The following is a 17,113-nucleotide window of genomic DNA, read 5'->3' as shown; positions in this document are numbered from 1 at the left end:
TTATGCAATATTCTTGATGAATTTACACTGGTTTGTGGTGTAACCATCAGCCTAGAGAAGTCTAGATTCTCTTCTGGAAGGACAAGAAGGACACTTAACTTTAACAAAACATTGAACCAGACCGATCACATGATGGGGCATTAGGGGTCTTATCAATTATTACGGGGCGTGTTGAAATTGTTGTCTTGAAGAGAAAAAGGGAAAATGAAATAAAATTGCTTAGTTACTATTACCTTATTCATCACGATCACTGTAAATTCTGCTCATTTTGCAATGATCTCACACCTCATATTACAAGTTTTTCTTAAGTATCACAAGGTAGCCAAATAAGTCAATGGTTGACCTGCCATTCCAAATCAAGTTTTAACATGTGATTAGATTCATACAAAAAATTTGTTAAAGTATAGAAAATAGTCTACCAAAACAATTGAGGTGATTGAGAACTAAAAAAGAGTATTTTATAAAATTCGCCTATTATAGATTTCTTTATAATTTTGAAAAGCAACTTTACCTTCTTTTTCTTAACCTCTTTTGACAAACTACTACTAAAATTTATTTCAAAAATATTATCCAAATCACACCTTTTGAGATAGTATTCCATTTTTGCTACTCATTCAGATCTTTTTTCATCAGTACTAAGAGTACGTGTACAAAATTTAAGCTTTTACCATTAATAAATTCCTTGTTTGTCATGGCAACTCAAAAAATAATGTACGTACCTTCACAAATAATTTTTTCCTCCCCTACTTGAATTTCTTGGCCTTCTTGATTTATGGCTCAATTATTGACGGAATCTTTTTCGCTAATCACTGCTTAACACAAATAATTTTGACAGGATTTTTTAGACCCCTGTCCAACTATGGTCAATTTTTCTTTAATTGTCAACAAATGATCCAGATAGTGGTCCAATTCTCTGATATTTGAGTATTCTATCACAAAATGGACAGGAACGACTCTAGGATCAATTTTGCTTGAATCAAGGGTTTTAATATTATTTGTTAGCACAAAAAATCATGTAGCAGAAGACATTATAATTTTTTAACGAAAAGCAAGAATGCTTAAGATAGAAGGGATAGATTTGTCCAGATATATCAAGAGGGGGGAGAGGGAGGGAGCGAAGTGCCTTTAAAAACAATTTAGGGGGGAAATTGTAACCGAATATATAGTTCATGAAGGCATTTTGCATTTAACCATTTTATTAGACAAAATACACGGACATATGCAAAAAAATTCTAAACTGCAAGGAGTTTTAACAGAAACAGCCAGGACAACATGGTTTGTATGTGCAGGATTCCCCCGCGCGTACACAGCGGGGTTCCTGACCATCATGAACTCCAACGCCAAGCATTTTTATAATCTGTCCTCCAACTGGCAGCATTTTTCTTGATGCAGTTTTGACGGCATTGGTGGTTTCTGTAGCTTCTGCAGCTTCAACTTTTCCTATCACCACACCTGCAAAAGAAATTGGGGAAAAAAAAATCTTAGTAGTACATTAGCTAGTATTGGACAAAAAATGCTCTTATTATATGTGTGTGTATGCGCGCGTGCGGGTGTATGATACTATTTCCTTCCTTTCATATTACTTGAAACGAAATAATTTGAATACTATATGAAATATGCTAAAAAAAAATAGAAAGACAAAGAAAGACTATTGTGTTAGTTATGATTGTACATACACACACACACTTTTGCATGATACTATTTCATTGCTTTCATATTACGTGAAACGAAATAATTTGATTACTATATAAAATATGCTAAAAAAGGAGAGAGAGAGAGAGAGAGAGAGGAGCTATTGTGTTAATTATGAGTGTACGTAAATAATAAAACAATATCAGTATGAGAGACTAACTAGATGCAAGGAGCCCAAGAACAAGGAAGAAAGACTGATTAAAAGCCATTTGCTGTGAGATTCTAAGTGCATAAACTTTTGCACATATATGCGTATATATAGTGGTGAATGAAAGGATAGTTGTATCACCCCGGGTCCATTGGACTGTCCCAATAAGTTTTTGATTTAAAAATATAGGTTTAAAATGATTAAATCAAAATTATTAGTAATCCAACATGCCAAAGCTCATATTTCATTTCAAATCAAAATTATAATAGTGGGATATCTCACTCATCTAATTTTATAGAACTCCTAATAACTTTTTGAGTTGAAGTCTCGGTTCAAAATAGTAAACTCAAAATTATAAATAATTCAACAAATTGGAACTTATATTTCATTTCTTTCTTCTTTTGACTTCCGATGTGGGATATCTCAATAGAGGGCACCAATTTCACTTGCATGATCACAAAAATCATGTCCCGGATAAGATTTCCAGATAAGATGGTTGACTATAAGGGTACGTGGTAGCAATAATTTCACTTGCAGGACCACGGGTAGGCGGCAATGATTTCACTTGTATGGCCACAAAAAACACGTTCCAAATAGATTTCTGGATGAAAGGGTAGTTCGTGGTGGAAAGGGGTCCCTAGTCGATTTTGTCCATTTTTAGCCGCGCGTAACTTTCTTTGTACATCGCGTAACTTTAGAATAAATTTTTGTGAATTTTACACATAAATTAAAAATTAAATTACAACTTGTGATCTCAACCACACAAACTTTTGAGGCAAGATCATGGCCATTAACCGTTCAGGTCCCATTTGCAGTTGGTGGTTCACAAGCTTTGTCAACACGGTTCCTGATTTGTTTTATCATGTTTGATGAATTTAATTACTAGGGATTTTTCCCGCGCGACGCGTGGGCACCGAGTATATGTTCTTTAAGATTTTTGTAATTTTTCTTGAGAGTATAAATATATTGTTGATAAATACTATTTTGTTTTTGTACTGATTTAGTAATTTTAGTTGTTTCATTCATACTTTTACGACCTATAAGCTATCATCATTTATTTTTTGTTAGTTTTTTTTATTGATAATATAACATTGGATTATGTTTACAGTTGAATGCTTGGCTTTTTTGGCTTATGTTTCCTGTACTATTCAGTGTTTACATGTTAATAAAGAATGAGAGGAATATCAAAGACTACTGTTTACAAGAGGTGGCAAAACCTGAGGAATGGTTAGTGGAATTAGAATCCCTACACCATGCATGCTTAGGTATTCCCTTTGAGGAGGAACCTGGTTAAAGACAAGAAGACACGTCGAAAATTTGAACGGTGTATATAACATATAATATATACTAAAAGAATAATCCTCTTTTAACCTTTTTCACAAGTTGAGAAAATAGTAACCTGGCCCTTCCTCTTCCTTTTTTCCTCTTCCTTTTTCATTGTTATGAGAAGGAGGAGCAGGCGATGCTGATCTTAATGTGAAATCAGTGTTGGACCTTGTATAGTTTGGTCATTAATGGAGTCCAGAAGCAGTAGAAGTTGCAGCTTCTTGAAGCTGCGATGCAAGGGCGTCAACCTCAGATTTGTGCTTTTTTTTTCCTTCGTCCGAAAGAACCATTTTTTTGAGCTTGTTTGAGTTGTTGAGGAGCAGGAAGGCTCAAGAATTTATTTATTCTTCTTCTTTGGTATGCCTCCCTTTGTTTAGGCAGACGAATTTCTTTTTCTTGAGAGGATAATGCAGCGTATTGTTCTCTTAGCTTCTAATTACATTGTTTCTTTGTTTTTTTCACTTATCGCATCAAAATCACGAACATTAAATTTAGACTAAAGGCAATCAAACACCTAAAAGTATAGAAACAACAGAACTAATGAATATCTAATTAATTATGCCAGCACCTTTCTAGTAAGTTGTACTCCCAGACATTAATGCTTAATCAAAGTGTATTAACATGTCATGTTCAACAGTTAAGAGGTGATTTTAATGGAAACACAGGGTTTTGTTCCCCCAACTAACCTCAAAACCCTTGATAGAGCTTTTGCCTTTTTGTTTCCTTCCAAACATGTAACCCTTCAATGTTTAAAAACTCTCATTCTCTCTTAATACACACAAACAGATGTAGACATTTGCTGCTCAGATGCTCAATGACAAGTCATGGTGACATTACACCTAATTCTTCTTCTAACTGTATATAAAGCTACAGTGGTTTGAGGGATGGGACCCCTTTTCAGTATGACTCCACTGGGCCCACCTCCCATCTCCTGCACTTTTGCTAATGGCTGGACAAACATCTTTAGAGGTTTAGTTTGGGGTTGGGCTATGTCAAGACCATGAACAGAAATTCAGGATTTTTGTTCAACTTTGTTTCAAGACTAGAAACTGGTTTCTGTTTGGAGTTTTATGACATCCAGGAATTGTGGATAAGTGGTTAACATGATCTTGGGTTGGCTGCAAGCCTGCAACATTAGCAAAAATAATGCAGCAAAGCAGCTCAGCTAGAAAAGCTGATTGAATAAGGTCTAGATGCCCATGTTAAAAACACATGGGAATAGTTAAAAAATGAGAGAGATGGACAATCTTTTTACTTTATTTCTATTGAATAGGGTTGTGTGTTGTATAAAATATTATTTTTTAAAAACAAAATAGTAAAACTTTCTGTCTTGTTGGAAGTAGTCTCTTTACATTAGGCTGAAAAAAAGGGAAAAATTAAAAAAAAAAAAAGAGCCAAATGACATCAAGGCAGTAAAATAGTAATTGGGAAAATAAAAACTGAATATGGCTACAGTTTAAAAACTAAGGCTAAATGAAAGTACAAATATGCATATTGTTAAAAATAGTAGAAAACATAAAGAGATACCAGTAAGCTTAAACCTAGATTTTGTGACCAGTACGAACAGGAAGCAAAACCAGAAGAAGAACCTGCTTAGAAAATATGGTGGAAAGGCAAGAATTTTTAAAAAGTTGCAGACAAACAACAATACAAGTGATAAAGCAAAAGACCTTGAACACAAGAAAATAAACATGCTAAAAAAACACCAACAAAATGCAGCTTCCTATACATGATGATGATGATATCTTTCAAAAAGCCTCTGGAACACGCACCCTCATGAGGCAGAGTGAAAAGAATACACTGGCAGCAAAAAGAGATTGAAAACATTGGAAGTACAATCATACCCATGATTATAAAAGCATGTAAAATCATGTTGGTTTTAGCTTGTAGGTTGTAAGACAAAAATGGTTACCAATCAAAACATGCTTGTAAATCCCATTTCACAGACAACACTTGATTTATCATTGTGGACCAGAATTTATAACCCGAACAAAAAAAAAGGAACCACGTGGTGAAGAAGTGGCCAAGTGTGTGTAGGCTCAGCACAAGCTTATCATCAATTTTTTGAAGTAGATGAAAAATTATTCCATGCATTAATTAATTCCGTACGATGAAAATGGTGGACAATCACTCATAACTACATCCAAACTATATTAGGTGATTGTCACGTCACACTCATAAATTTGTTTGTAAATACCATTTTTTTTAGGTGATTGTCACATCGTGGACTTATGAGTCGTTGCATGTATTTATGACAATCACCTAAAATGGTTGCATTTAAATCTATAGCTGTTGAATGCAATTATGAGTGGTTTAAATCTATAGCAGTTAAAATTTTTTTTAATGAAATACCCTTCTCTCATAAGGCCCACAATCAAGCCCCACAATTGGACCGTCAAAATCAACATTTAAGGAGGGATAGTTAACCGGCGTCGAGTCTGTATAATAATAAATATTTACTTAAATAATATATAAATTTTGTATACAGTAGTAGTAGTAAGTAGAGTTGAATCTATAGGAATTGGGGAAATTCATTTTCTCTTAAATTCAAAGTTTGGGGGGATTTTCATAAGAATGGAGGTAGCTAAACAGCTCAAGTAAAAATAAAAATAAATAAATAAATAAAAACTGATGACAGTTTACTACGATTGAATCAATAATAAATAAACTCTAGCCATGGAATAATTTGGAAAATGGTTCACTCAATTGATCATTGATGCAATGATAATTTCGATTATTAACTGATAAACAAGTTATAACCGCAAACAAGCGATAATAATCAATTTATCCTTACTGTATCGGTGATTAAGGTATGACTATTAATCGCTACTCTAATCGAGAAATAATCTTAAGTACGATCGTAGAATTTAATTTCCTAATTGCTTTACGAACTAGATAAGCCCTGTTTTAATCAAATAACACGCTACGAGAGTTATTTCAAATTAACTCATATACTCCCATGATACAAACCCAATCATGTCAGTTGCCACTATTTTAAAGCAATTAAGTAATTACAGATTTAATACTTTAATTGGCTATAGGCTTCTTGTCATTGGATTATGTTTACAGTTGAATGCTTGGCTTTTTTGGCTTATGTTTCCTGCACAATTGCGTGGTTGATCTAAGGTACGGAAAAATTAATCGGTAAACAGGTACTATTCAGTGTTTACATGTTAATAAAGAATGAGAGGAATATCAAAGACTACTGTTTAAAAGAGGTGGCAAACCTGAAGAATGGTTAGTGGAATTAGAATCCCTACACCATGTATGCTTAGGTATTCTCTTTGAGGAGGAAGGAACCTGGTTAAAGACAAGAAGACACGTTGAAAATTTGAATGGTGCATATAACATATAATATATTCTAAAAGAATAATAGCTTGAAATAGTAACAAGCCACACCCTTTTCACAAGTTGAGAAAATAGTAAACTGGCCATTCTTTTTTATTTTTTCATTATTATGAGAAGGAGAAGCAGGCGATGCTGATTTAAATGTGAAATCAGTGCTGATTTAGACTTCAATGTTAGTTAAGATTACTAGTTGTTTGGATTGTCATTTTTCTTCCATAAAAATGTTAAACACATTTTTCAATCATATTTTTATCTTATATATCAAATTGTTTCGTATAATTTTTTATAAAAACTTTAGAAAATAACAATCCAAACGTAAAGCAGGCCTTATTGGATTGCCATGGACATTAGACTATGTGTGCGCACATTTAAGTTTAAGAGAGCGTGTATTTGGTTTCTGAGTTTGTGTTTGCTGCATCTTATACACTCATGGCTCAGAAGCCAAACCAAACATAAAATTAACAAGATTAATAACGAATATGTGAAGAAAAAATTCTACTAGAATTTGTAGAATAAATGAAATGGATTTACAAATAGCTAGACCTTGTATAGTTTGGTCACTGGAGTCCAGAGTAACCAATTAACCAGAAGCAGTAGAAGTTGCAGCTTCTTGAAGCTGCGATGCAAGGGCGTCAACCTCAGATTTGTGCTTTTTTTTTTCCTTCGTCTTTTTTCGCTTGGGGCTCTTGTTCTTCTTCAACCTCTTGATGATCATGATTAAGAGTAGAGGTGGCAAAATGGGCGGGATGGGCGGGATTTGCTTGGGTTTGAGATAGAACCGAGTTATATGGGTTTGGGCCCAACCTTACCCATACGTGTTTTGGGACTAACTTGGGCGGGATCACTTTAGGATGGGTTTAGATTGATCCCGCCCAATACCCAAATCCATTTTCTACATATTTTTTTTCCTTTAATTCATTTTTTTATTTTTTATATAATTTTAATATTTTTTATTTATTAAATTTCTTTTAGTTTTATTAAATAAATATGCAAGTGCTTTATACTCAAGATTCCCACCAAAAATTGGATTAACAAATAAAGGAAAAGATAGATATACAACCATATTCCAATATATATCAAGATGGCCAAGGTCCTTAGGATGTTGAATATTTACCCTCATCATTGTCCAAGGATGACAGGTCTAAACTGACTAAAATGCTGGAAATTCTTGTGGATAATGACTAGGAAGACTACTAGATTATATTCGCTGGTATGACCATAAAAATTGTTAAAGATAATTTTTGAATCTAAGACTCCGTTTGGATTGGCTATTTTTTCAAAAAATAAGTTTTTCAAATACAATGTTACAGTAATATACAATAACTCAAGAAACATCCCATCCATATTAGTATATCAAATATTTCAAAAAAATTTTATAGTAAAAATTTTTCATATACACTACTACAATAAAATATTTCAAAAACACTCCCCAAAAACAGCTAATCCAAATGGAGCCCTTGCTATTTGAGCCCAATGGGTACCCAAGTATTTCCCACCCTTTCCCATTCATTAATGGGTATAGTTGGGATGTGTCCCAACTTAAACCCAATACCAAATTATAATACCCATCCCGCCCAAAGTTCCTTTGGGCATGGGTAGCCCATTGGGACTTGGGACAAATTGCCAGCTCTAATTAAGAGGCAGAGAGTCTGAAAGAACCATTTTTTGAGCTTGTTTTGAGTTGTTGGGGAGCAGGAAGGCTCAATAATTTATTTATTCTTCTTCTTTGGTATGCCTCCCTTTGGCATGCTTACTCCTAGAGGTAAACTAGGGATGCTTACTCTCCATTGTATAATTTTGAGCTTTGAAATTCCTTCAATTGATTGGGGGTTTCAAATCCAAATTCAGTCAAATCCCTCTCAAACAGATCCTCTGAAGATCTTTCCTACCCCGCTCATCATTTTGTTACGGTTTTTTCGCAGGTCAAATGATTGTAGAAATATGGTCATACAACAATGAAATGGTATACCCTCGATCCTTATTTCTTAATGCTCTTGAGTTCCATACTTCCTCTTAGTTTCTTTCACATTGAACTTAATCAGTAGGGGCAATAGTCAAGTGATTATAAAGTTTTAGATTTGACTCTCAAATTCTTCCTCTATGCTTTTTTTCTTAATTAGAGTCTCACTTGAAAAATTGAAGCACAAAAATTTCTGTTTTTATTCTTTTATTTATTTATGTTTGTGGAGCTTTAACTTCCCATACATATACAAATCTCTAGTGCCTGAAATTGCTGCTATTTCACGCACAAATTTATTTTTTATAAAAGAAGTGTTCATTTATATGGCAATAGGCCCTAAAACTAGTCTCTCAAAAAAGATCTTCTGGTATATAACTATAGTCCCATGCGCTGCTGAATACCTTTGAATTAACCATTTTGAACTCATGATTTCTATTTAAAAAGTTATTGAGCCAGTCCAGTGGACCTAAGGTGTCATAAATGGTATCAAAACAAACCTAGTGCGGTTTTTGCTTGGGATGATAGTTCTAGCTACAAAAGTGAGTTAAGGAGCTGAGTGTTGTGTGGGACTAAATGCCACGCTCAATGAGGGTAATTACTAAAACCTGTGAGACTAGGCGCCATGTTGAACGGAGACCACCAATAGAATTTGTACAAGTTACCTCTAGAATTCAAGAACAACTAAGTGGGCACTTTGGATTGTGATCAAACTTCATGAGGATACAAAGTTCCTAAGATGGGTAAGTGAGATGTCTCGACATGGGAGAAGAAAACAGTTGGTATCACTACAAGAAAAATTATATTTGGAGGCGCAACAAAATGATGCAATAGGAAACTTTTAGAGGCACTTAGACTATTGAGGCGCACACATCAAATGTCTACTAAACTACCCGTTTGGAAAAGGTTGGAGGCGTTTTTTAACGTCATGTTTAATGAATTTGATGCATTCACAATTGCCATGATAGAAATTGCAAATAGGCACACACCAATGCCTCTAAAGATGCCCTATAAAGGCACTTTACTTGGTATCATTTTTGCCCTTTTTAGGACACTTTTACGTGTTGCCAAAAAGTAATTGTCTAGGCACAATGAAGTGCATTATATACATTAATGGAGGCAGTTTATAGTGTAGTGTTTACCTGTCTTTCAAGGCATTTTCTACCATTGTAAAAAGGAATCTCCAAACACTCAAAAAGTGTCACGATATGTGGTTTTACTAGGTGCATTAGTTTCAATGTAGGCATTGGCAAGTGCCTCAATAGATGTCTTTTTTTTGTGCAATTTTCATCTAAATTTTCTACTCTAATCTCCTAATACAATACGCCAAACACATAATATGCAATTGTAAGACAACCACTATGCCAAAGAATATAAATCTGCTTGAAAGTAAAAAATTGGTGACATCCTAAATAAAGCAAAAAGTTCCACAAATCTGAAGTTAATTCAAAAACTAGCATTAATACTTCTTTAAACAAAAGGCTGTCATCCAACTCTTGCAATAGAATCCAGCAACATTCTCAAGAACACAAAATATTCCACAAATTTGAAGTTAACTCAAAAACTAGTATTGCCTCTCTAAACAAAAGGCTGCTGTCCAACTCTTGCTTCTCTAACAAAAGGCTGCTGTCCAACTCTTGCTTCTCCAAACAAAAGGCTACTGTCAATCCTCATGAATCTTCACCTATAAAATTAGTAGATTAAGTAAGAACACCACTTCATTATCCATCCAACTTACAAATATTTGTAAAGAAAAAAACTTGAACAATCTTGTGTCAAATTATACCAATTTCAGTGGCCAAGCAATCGGTGCACCAAGTGCATCTTCAATTGTTTGCAATAGCCCATAAGGCCTAATCAATTGTTCATTGCGTTCCATCACGATTTGTACTAGTATTTCACACCAACATGGTCCTAATGGTTGTCCACCAACAACTTTAGAAGGATCAATTCCTTGGAGACGACCAATAGCTAGACATTTTGTTGGATCAAACAAGCTGAAAATATCCACCCAATCACCTTCCTACAAGATAATTTGAAGTCATAGAATTGAATTAGGTAGATTTATTTTTTTAAAAAATTTGGTAGAGTTTCCCCTGCATTTTGAGCATTTCTCCAATTTTCAGCAATAAAACTTAATAACCATGACTTTACTAAGTTGAAATTACCATGTTTTACTATTCAATATAACCAAACAAAGTAGCAGTTTAATGAATCAACAAGTTTCAAACAACAAAAGTGAGTATCCTCATATGGTATAATCACAATAAATTCTTGAAAAATAATCATGAATATACCTGAAGAGAACGAGCACCCATAGGAGATTTTGAAACATGATTAGAGGACGTTGAATTTATCGAGCCACCAGTTTTTGAGCCACTATTTTGCTGCTGACACACCATTGCTTTGAGCTCTGCAAGTTCTTTGGCTTGGTCTTTCAGCTGCTGATCTTGCTCAGCAAATTTATCTTCCATCTTAGAAATTGCTGCCTTTTGCTCCATAACGATACGCTGACAAGTGCTGCGACTAGGTACGTTACCCCATTTGTCTGATGGTGTCACACCTAGACCATACATGCGCACACGCCCATTGTTATCTTCCCCAAATACTTGGGCAAATGCATCATTACGACCAACATCATCATTAGAACCAGGGGGAAGTTGGCTAACTTTTTATGCAAATAGAACAAGGCATGCAAATAGAACAAGGCATGCAAACAGATGCTGTGAAGATGTGTATTTATGGCATACAGGACATGCAAGTTTTCCTTTAGTGCTCCATCCGGAGAGGATTGCATAACCTGGAAAGTCACTGATGGTCCATAAAAGTGCTGCACGAAGTTGAAAGTTTTCTTTTCTTGATGCATCATATGTATTCACTCCAACATCCCACAATTCCTTTAATTCTGCTATGAGAGGTTTTAAATATATATCAATATTATTTCCTGGTGCAAATGGATCGGGTATCAACAATGACAACATAAAGTTCGGTTGTTTCATACACATCCATGGCGGCAAATTATATGGCATCAATATTACCGGCCAAGTGCTATGAGTTGAACTCATATTTTTGAATAGGTTAAATCCATCTGATGCTAGGCCCAACCTCACATTACGAGAATCTTGAGAAAATTCTGGATGATGAAAGTCAAATGTTTGCCAAGATGGAGAATCAGCAGGGTGCCTCATGTTACCATCCTTAGTACGACCTTCTGCATGCCATCTCATATGGCCTGCAATTTTGGAGGACATAAATAGGCGTTGTAACCTATGTTTTAGGGGAAAATGCCATAAAACCTTATGCGGTATTTTTCTTCCCTCACCAGTCGGATCATTTTCAGATTTAACCCATCTAGATTCTTTACATGTTTCACAATGCTTTCTTCTTGCATCTACCCCCCAATACAAAGTGCAGTCATTCGGACATGCATCATATTTATCATACCCAAGTCCTAATTCCTTCATTAACTTTTCAGCTTCATAATAAGACTTAGGCAAACCATCCATTGCATCTGGAAAGGCTTCTTTCAACAAATCAAGTAACATATCAAAAATTTTGTTGCTGAGTTTACCAAGGCATTTGAGGTGAAGCAACCGAATCATAAAGGAAAGTTTTGAGAATCTTTTACATCCAGAGTAAAGCTCTTTGTTAGAATTATCAATTAGATTGTAAAACTTTTCAGCTTCTACATTGGGCAATTGGCTTTTGTATTCAGTTCCATCTATCCTTGTATAATCTTGTTCAGGAATTCCCATTGCATCATGAACCAAACCATGCATGTCATCAAGTTCATCCCGTACCCCATGTGAGATATCATAGGAAGTAGGTTTTGGTGCACTAGAGTAAACAAATTCTCCATGAGCTGCCCAATGGGTGTATCCTTTAACAAAACCATAAACTTTCAAATGAAGTTCTGCATTCTCCCTGGTAATACATACACCACACTTACATTCTTTACATGGACATAATATCATCCCATTTATACTTAAATTCTGGAATGCATAATCTAAGAATTTTTGCAAACCATCCCAATATTCTTTGCTTCGTCTATTCTTTTGCATCCAAGTTTTATCCATATTCTGTAACCATGACAAATTTAACCTTAAAATATACACATACATACATATACATATACATATATAAGCAAAAGAAAGCAATTAAGAATAATATTAACAAAGAGCATCACTCATACAACAAAAAAATTATTATGATACCAAGAAGCTATTTGGAAGTCAACGAGAAGGTCACTGTTTGAGATAAAAGCACAAGACATGAGAACCCCAAAGGTTTTCCGCTACTAGCCATTTATCACGTGTCACCAAGTAAATAGTTTTTTACACAAATCAATGTTAAGAATAAAATTTGCAGGTCATATAATATATCTACTGCAATGACACTCCAGTTTAAAAAAAAATTAAGAATCCAAATGACCAAAAGATGAAAATGAACGTACATTACAGGTTCAAACAAATGAACAAATTTAATATCATATATGTAACTTAATCTAATTCCTAATAAAAAAGAACACAAGAATATAAGTTGGCTTGTACCTCTAGCGAAATCAATGTGCAACGTCTTCAAAATGATTTCTTTTCACAGATAGCTATCTTTAATTCAAACCTGTGGTGAAACATTAATGAACTTTAGTAAAATTTTAATATTTTGAATAGGTGCTGTACGTACTTCTCTAATTATTCAAGAAGAAAAATAACATCAGCTTGCAAATTTCTTGAAGAATATTTTAAAAAAATGAGAAAGAACCAAAAGTGCTGAATGACTTTTCCTAATTATTCTGAAACAAACAGAACAGGGCATGAAAATATAAATGCACCAACATATATAAATGCATCAGCTTACTATGCAAATAGAACAAGGCATGCACATTATTATGAAGCAAACAGAACAAGGCATCAGCTTACTTTCTCTATGTACATATATAAATGCACCAACATATGCATGAAAATGATCCAAGGCATGCACATTTTCCCCATGTGAACAGAAAACCACAAATGCAAATTATTCTCATTGAATAACATTTTCATAAAAAACATTGGGATAGCAGGAATTTTATCTAAACTCAAGAAATAAAAAGATTTTATGTTCATGTTTAAGGGACCAACTTTGCTTTACAAGTTAAAATTTAGAAACCTCTGTATTGGTGCCAATTATTTTTCTGGTAAACTTAATTGCCATATTACCATAATATGAATCAAGTTTGGAAACTCAACTACAACTCAAACAATTGCTAACAGTTAACTTTCTTCCCAATTCACTAGTTCTGACTTTGCCAAATTTTACATGTTTTTCCGAAACCAAATGACATGAACAGTACACCATCTTTGACATTCTTAGTAGTTACTAGTCAATAGAAGTAAAGCACCTAGGATTCTATATCCTATATTTTGTGCCAGCCCAGTTGCACTAACGTAGGAATAGAAACCAATTCCCAAGTTCCAATTCGGTTGAGAGAAGCATTAACTACATAATCATAATGTCCTGATTCAATTCTCAGACATCCATTTTTCCCCTTTCCCTTCCACTTTTGTACTTGAATTTAAAAAAAAATTCTACCACTATTTTTATACACTTTATTATACTTTGTATCAGCGTATTATTACCTAACTGCTAAAGTACTTTGTAGAATCAGTAGGCTAAAGTAAATGCAAAAGGTGCTTAGAAATTCAACAGGATTGCAAAAGGAAGCCTCAATTGATCGATCGGGCTTAGTCGCCAAATACCAGATCACACGGCAGGGTTTGATGGGTTTGTCTTGCTTAATATTAACAATCGGCCGCGGTGGGAGAATGGGACTGCCTCCTGAGTCCTGAATTGGTACTGTCGATGGCCCCAAGGCCGAAACAAGGAGGCGGACACATTCTATGTGGCATTACATTAGATACCAGCAAAAAAAAACCAGCAATCAATCAACCAGCCAACTGCTTTTAATATTGCCCCATGTTTTTCTCCATCACATTATTAATACTCAACATAGAAATCAGATTTTAAAAAAAGAAAAAAAAATCAAACTAGCAACAGGGGAGAAAATAATTCAGTGGGCAGGCAAAGCATATGATTTTCAAAAACCCATAATACACTTACCTTTTAACCACTAAACCATCCTTCTCTTCTTCTGGTCAAATTGGAGTGCATCTAAAAACTCAAGATAGAAAGAGAGAGGGTAGGGATTAAAGAATGAAAAAAAGAGGCAGAAATGGAAGATTGATTTTGACGATGATGGATTTTGTGAATAGGGTCCAAGGGTTTAGATTTGGAGAAGAAACTGAGGGAACTTTTTGGTGTGAATTGTAAGAGGCGGAGACCTTTCAAAGAGAAATGTATTGGGCAAACTTTAGTGAAGCGGCAAAATTTTCCTTGCCGCGTTTTTTTTTTCTTTTCCCCGCGCTTTTTCTCCATTTCATTTATACCAGTGACAAAACTACGTCGTTTCTATCTCAATTTCCTATTACTTCTGCTGACATTCACAAGTAATGCCCTAATAGCTATTCTAATTTGACATATCAAAATTTTCAATTTAGAAAAGGGATAATTTCAGAAACCTCCCCTGACTTGTCAATTGGGTTGCCAAACTCGTTTTTTGACTTGTCCATTGAACTACATTTACCATACCGCCCATGAATAGATGGGTATGGGAATCATAAAATTTTACTTATGGATATAAACAATTGGGTAACGCAACCGACCCAATTAACCCATCTACCACCACTCAGGTCATTTCACAAATACATTCATCAGACAAAACTTTCCTCTTGTCACAAAAATTCAAAGCAATGTGGTACATGTTCACAAGCAAGCAGGTTAAAATCCCGCCTGCATAATAACGCTGAAACCCGCAAGCGGGATTCTGTGTTTTTTCTATTTCAAGGTTAGCTCGCATGCGGGTTAATGTTATATTTGAGCGCGAGAAGAAAAAATTGGTAATTAGGCTCTTTGGGCATTATAAGTAAATATTTAAATTAATGGCAGTTTTATTACATCAATATTATTGTATTATCATTATTATGATTATTGTATTATTTCTTATCCAAATATAACATTTAATTATTTAAATTTGATTTTATTTTTACAATTTATAAAATTTTTATCACTTATATAATATTTTTAAAACCCTAATACATCTAAATTTGATTTTATTTTTCAAATTTATAAGATTTTTATTTAAAAAAATGGGATACGGATAAGATATCCGGTTGGTTCGATTTGCATAGGTGCATATGAGAATATCCGAATACTCTTTAAACCCGCATGCGGGTTTAAGGAGATTATGGCAACTCTCTGACACACTAGTTACCCATCCAACTTGTGTGTAACTAAAATATATTTAAATAATATATTTCATATTTTTGTTATTTAGAGTTTAACAAAACATTAATATTGGGTAGATTTGAGGGATATGCATAATTTTGCATATTTGTAGGAATATTAGAAAATGGAAAATTTGGGTAAATTCCCAAATTTTGGAGGTAAGGTGAAATCCAAGAACTAAAACAGTCATTTATAAAACCTTAACAGTAATAAGGTGCAAACCAAAGCTGCAATCCAAGAGTAATATCATTACAAATTTCATAACCATACATTAAATAAATAGAAATGCAATCCAATACTATCCAAAACACAAAATGTCTTGGGTATAATAGTAATTTTGCATTATATGATGTCAACAATTGGGTCCCAAGTTCTGCCAGGGGAGGTCAGTGTAATTGTGGAAACCTCAGGGGAGGTCAGTGAAATTGTCAGAAACCTCAGGGGAGGTTTCTGAAATTATCCCTTTAGAAAAATATAAAACAAAGTGCAACGGTATTTGGTTCATGTTATTTTATTATGACACTCACTTTTTTATGTCTTCATAAAACATGTAAAATGACACTTACAAAAAAGTGTCCTTATAGGTATGTCATAATAGGACATTTTTCTTGTAGTGTATATAACTCTAGACCTATGGATTACTGAATTACTTTAACTCAACCATTTTGATCTTGTGGTTTGAATTCAAAAAGTTATTAGGTCAGTTCAGTAGATCTAAGATATTACAAATGGCATCAGAGTAAATTTTACATGGTCTTTTGATAGGTTGCAATTTGATAGTTAATTTTATTATTAATTTTTCCTATTACTTAACCCAATGTGAATTAATTATTAGATTCTACTCACTTTTCGTAATTTACATTTATTTCAGGGAGTAGAACAAAAATGTCACAATAAAGGCCAATTTGACAGTTATCGAGAAAGAGTTCACATAGCAGGCAATCGAGGGCATTTCTGGAATAAGGAGATACAAGTCTTTTTTGGTAATTCGCAGATGGCAGCATTAAAAGGAGGAACGCAGGGCTGAAGTGGAGAGTTTCTTATTCCTCCGGAGTCCTCTCCGCAAGGGAGGGCGCCGCACAGAGCCGCCGCACAGCAGGGAGCTGGCTTCCCTCTTAGTTTTTCCATTTTTATAGTTTAGCTTTTCCTTTGACCGTTTGGTCTCCTTCGTCTTGTAGTGGAGAGCTTTTGACTTTTCCTTGGAATCTTTTGTGGCTACCTCCTACGTGAGTCAGGAGCACTGAAGACTAAATCATCCATTGTTACTTTACTTTGCTTTATTCCTTCGAGTGAATTGCATTTCCCAATTTCGGAGTTGA

The 17,113-nt window shown here is 34.4% G+C and overlaps 1 long non-coding RNA gene across 1 annotated transcript; it reads right to left on the bottom strand.

The window, feature by feature from the left end:
* Positions 1-1,161: 1,161 nt before the first annotated feature.
* On the bottom strand, positions 1,162-1,943 carry LOC113737216 (uncharacterized). The gene is made up of 2 exons (XR_003459955.2): positions 1,853-1,943; positions 1,162-1,452 (listed from the first exon to the last, which is right to left on the bottom strand). It is a non-coding gene; the product is annotated as an uncharacterized lncRNA (long non-coding RNA).
* Between the last annotated feature and the right edge of the window lie 15,170 nt (positions 1,944-17,113).

Source organism: Coffea arabica, chromosome 3e (genome assembly GCF_036785885.1).
Source record: "Coffea arabica cultivar ET-39 chromosome 3e, Coffea Arabica ET-39 HiFi, whole genome shotgun sequence".
In the NCBI taxonomy this organism is placed as follows: Eukaryota; Viridiplantae; Streptophyta; class Magnoliopsida; order Gentianales; family Rubiaceae; genus Coffea; species Coffea arabica.
Note: the sequence above shows the minus strand (reverse complement) of the source record. Positions and strands in the feature narration are given on the sequence as shown.